The sequence below is a fragment of the Henckelia pumila genome, chromosome 1 (genome assembly GCF_033568475.1).
Source record: "Henckelia pumila isolate YLH828 chromosome 1, ASM3356847v2, whole genome shotgun sequence".
Taxonomy (NCBI): domain Eukaryota; kingdom Viridiplantae; phylum Streptophyta; class Magnoliopsida; order Lamiales; family Gesneriaceae; genus Henckelia; species Henckelia pumila.
The window spans coordinates 110486463-110491376 of record NC_133120.1 but is presented as its reverse complement, the minus strand read 5'-3'; the positions used below and the strand labels follow the sequence as shown (position 1 = coordinate 110491376).

Below are 4914 nucleotides of genomic sequence, written 5' to 3'. Positions count from 1 at the left end.
ATATGAACTGGTATATTTTTCAATACTAGTTATTTGTAAACCATGCATGTCAAAATTAATTCCATTATATGTTGTTTCCATGACTTTGCAACATTGTTTTTTCACGGAACGTGGCAATTTCTGATTGCTTTTAAATGGTATTATAAATTTTCAACACAAACTAGTGGTTGTGTTTGAGAGTATCTTGAAGATATACGAATAATATCTAAAAATGATGTAAACTCTCACAGGATATAAGCTGCTACTAATACTTTGTTTTCATCTGATGTCTTCCATGTCTTCTGGAGTTTATAAAAAATTATAGATATTTCATATCACCTATTGTGTTTCACTTGTAGGCTCTGCCTAGGTGCATGGTCTGAACACAGGGAAAGAACTGGTGGATTTTATGCATGCAACCGTTATGAAGCTGCCAAGAAAGGAGTGGTGAGTTTATAAATTTGTTACTTCCTCGTGTGTTTCTAACAGTTTTTTCTTCATTTCATGTCTCTATTAAATTTATTTACCTGTTGCATGTAGTATGATGAAGCTGAAAAACATAAAGAGATGGCTAAAAATTCTTTAGAATGATATACACATTACTATGAAAGGTGGGCTACAAATTAATCGGTATGTTCTTTTTTCCTACTTTTATGATGGGTTTGGCATACTTTCCACTGGTTTATGAAGTTGATTGCAGTGGACGTACATGATATTTGTGGAATATTTAATTTACTTTTTAAACTTCACTCTTGGTCAATTCGCACCTTGTATGTTTAGAGTTGGATTGCAGCTTTCATTATTCACTTCTAAACACCTTACAAGAATTGTTCCTTTGTTTATTTGACCGTGTCAAGCCTTTGTAGAGTGTAACACTTAAACCTGCAGCAGCACATGTTAGAAATATGAGGAAACTATTTTGTGATTTCTTTCCTCTCGTTTCATTAAATATCGTGAATTGCATTCCCCACTTCTTTACAAAGGCACCTCACTATGTCATGATTAACATATTCAGAAATTTTGTGTATTTGTCAAAATGCCTCAAGGATTAATTGAGCTACCACATGCTCACAAATCCAATCTAGTTTGTAAGATTTGGCTCACTATTGCATCTTCAATTTGGTTGTGATAAGCGCACATGTGTTCTTAGTCTCATGATATGTAGAATTTGTGCTTGTACCATTATTTGTGATTTCATATTTTTTTAATATGCTTTGCATGGATAAAATCTAAATTTATAATTTATTTTTCTACAGTCAAGGCAAAGAGCACTTGAAAACCAAAATGCAAACAGTACATGTAAGAAACATGCTTCTCTCTGAAGTTTGCTAATCCTTCACTTGGAAGATTTCTACTGTTCCCGCACCTTAGTGTAAATGAAAGCAACTAACCCAATAATGTCACTAAAATTAGTTTCTGGGCAAACTTTCTTTTCAATTTAAGGACCTTTTTCTGTAATTTAAACCTTTTGTATGCATCAAAGTGTCTTATTTATTTATTTATTAGTATTAGTATTCTGAGCACAAGTACAATAAATATTTTTAGAACTGAAGAAATGTATTGATGATGACTTTATTATGCAGCTAGAGAAACTGAGCGACAAGCAATGTCAATCTAAATATCATCTTAAGTTCATCATAGAGGCCTGAAATGTATGAATCATTCTCTTTTCTATCGATTCGGGTTTTAAATGTACTTTTGGATGAGTATTATTTTTTTTAAAACCTGAAATCAGGTTCTGTTTTTTTTTTTTGGGTTTCCTCTTTTGATTTTGGTTTTCCATGTTTCGTTATAGTTATTCCCTCAAAGAAACTAAAAATATGCTAATGATTCTCAGATTAGTGGTTTGTGCTTAGATATGGTCATGTACTTGAGGTTGTAGTGACTATTACTGAAGAAGTCACAGCAAAACAAGCTGACAAATTGCTTGCACTAGGCATATATTTAGGTTAACCCTTTGTTTAGTTTTTTTTTTTATAAAAACTTTGTTCCTTTTTCTTTAGTTCGTTCACATCTTAATACTGACTTTTGTGCTGGACTAATATTGGCCTTTTATGCTTTTCAGTTCCTGATTTCATTAGTTTAGGTAAACATGAATGACGTCCCTTTGATCAACCCATACTTGATGCTTATCATTTATGATAAGATAGATCTGAAGTTAATATTTTGGAGTAATTGTTGCACTTAAATTTATGTTACTGAGCCCCTGTGAGATTGGAGTTTTAGAAATGAGTATTTTGAGTGGTTATCGGCTGCTTGATTTATGTTGGTGGCAAATCTGTGGGTGGTTGAGCACATATGATGTATTAATTGTTCTTTTTATTACAAGTGAAAATTAAGTGGGTGTAATTATCAATATCATAGGCTGTTTGTTTGGTTATAAATTGTTGTTTAGAATTTTAATAATGATATATTCTTGTGTTTGTTGCCTGGCATAAAAAATTCTAAAGATCCACAACATTAGTTCATCATCATCTAGCTATGAAGCCCTGCAGCAACTCGAGCAAATTTCTAGGGAGCAAATTTCTATGTTCAGTGAAATCAAAGATAAAATTTCTAGGGAGCAAATGAAGCTCTCTATATTGAGGGTTCTAGATGAGTCAAACAGTACTTCAGATTGTAAATCATTATATTCTATATATGTATATTTTTTATTTTAAAAAAATGTCACTGTTTTGTATATATAATTATTTCATCTCACCACCATTTTTTTTTTTCAATTTTGTCACATGCACTGCAGATACTTGATATAACCAACAACTCAGCATTCTGAAGTTTTTCAGAGTTGTAAGAACTTCAAGTGAGGTATGTTAATTTCATTTTCATATATGAACAGTTATTTCATTTGCATGTTAATTTATGTTATGTAGCTTTATTTTTCTACTTTCTTGGCAGAGGGATGCAAATTTCAGCATTTCTTTGTGTCTTAATTTTTTTCCAGCCTATTTTTGTCAAAAAGTTTAGAGATATATATTACAAAAAATAATTCTTGATGACAATTTCTTAGTTTATAAAATCGAGATCATTTGGTATAAGTTTTGGGTTTATTTTTGAGGTAATATTGTTGTCTCGAAAACTATGTTGCCTCTGCCTCCACTCTGGGGTTTAGTTTTAGGTGTTGTTTATGCTTCAAATCATAGAGTTGATTTATAGAATTTTCTTAGTTTTGTCAATGACAAAAGACTTTATTCAATTATTATATTTTGGGTGTTGCTTATTCTTGCGTTTGACTTGTGCATTGGTTTGACTTGGGCATTGGTTACGATAGTACATTTGGTTTTATGTGTTTTTATGGAACATAATCTGCCATGACAACATAATTTATTTTAGGCAAATTCTATGTTTGCTAAATAGGTTGCTACTTATTCTTTGTTTTAGATTTCAGTTTGCAACTTTGCCTTAGTTGAAACATAATCTGCAACTCTGCTTGTCCAATTCTTTGTTTGCTAAATATAGATTTTTGCTTATTATTTATTTTAGATTTCAGTTTGCAACTTTGCCTTAGTTTTTACATTTTAGTTTTCAACTCTGCCTTGTTGGTTTACCATGACATTCCTTTCTTTTTTTGAATTTCAGTGTGCAGGATACGTCAAAAATCAGTGTTACAGTCAAGATCAATTTGATGAAGTTAGAAGTGAATGGATTGATTTTGTCTACTCGTATGTAAGTGCTTAAATATGTCATGCACATTGGAATAATATATTTTTTTTGTCTATGCGTACACGTTTAGTTTTGTGGAAATCGTGTGGATATATACATAATTTCGGTTTATTTTGGTGGATAAACTTGGAGATTTATTTATGTTTTTTGTTTTGAAATGAATTTATTAATATTATTAGTGTGTTTTTAAGTTTAAAAAATATATTTATAGTGTTATTATTGTATCTAAATTTTAATTTAGAAAAAATGTGTTTTTACTTCATTAAAATTAAATGGTGAAGTGAAATAAGTGATTTACTTCATCATAAATCCGTTGATGCTGCAGTTATATGTCTTCTATTACTTCGGCAATTTTAGTAATTGACGAAGTGTAAACAAATGTATTTTACTTCGTCTGTTAGTAAAATGCTGAAGTAAGAAATTATCTTTTACTTCGTCAAATTCATTAAATGACGAAGTACAAACATATTTTTTACTTCGCAAACTTATGAAATTAGCGAAGTAAAATATATGTTTTTACTTCGGTACCGTCCAATTTTGAACCGGTTTTGGCTCCATGAATCGACCAAAGACTTCGGTAAATTAAGTGATATGAATTCGGATATACAGCGAAGAAAATAATACCCTATTACTTCACGTGACACTACTTCGATAATTATCTACCTACGACTTCGGTTAATAACCGAAGTTTTTTGCGATTTTTCTACTAGTGCTACAATTATGCTAATTATAACGGATCTTCAATTTCGAAAATAAATATGATATTTTTATTGAATAAAAATGGTACACTTTTATATTTTATGACGGATAATTTTTTACATTTTCATCGTGACGCCAAAAAATAATTATTATAAACCCCTCAACTTAATTCAATGACACATATATATTTTAGAAGCATAGATGAGCTATAATATTTTTTGATTGGATAGATGAACTATAATATTAAAGTAGTGTTTAGAACCACTAAAATAAGTGATTATAGAGATTCTATTCACAAATTCTAAAAATAAGTGATTATGAAGATTCTCTTCACAAATAAATTTTTTTTAAAAAAATCACAAATTTTAAAATAATGGTACTAGTTTTTGGGGTTTTTTATGCATGGTTTTATTCTTATTTCGAAATACAAACAATATTTAACCATTTCATTTTTTTCTTCAAAACTATTTTTTTATCAAACTTTCTCGTTATCCAATTCTTGAGCCGAAGTTTCCACGACTTGAATCCTCCATAGATAAGGAAAACAAAAAAGTGTAGCAACACAGTAGAAGGAAG

General features: G+C 30.1%; 1 long non-coding RNA gene across 1 annotated transcript; it reads left to right on the top strand.

Moving 5' to 3' along the window:
* The first annotated feature begins 1559 nt into the window (after positions 1-1559).
* On the top strand, positions 1560-3788 carry LOC140893422 (uncharacterized). Its single transcript, XR_012153150.1, has 3 exons — positions 1560-1631; positions 2720-2784; positions 3563-3788. It is a non-coding gene; the product is annotated as an uncharacterized lncRNA (long non-coding RNA).
* Positions 3789-4914: the final 1126 nt, after the last annotated feature.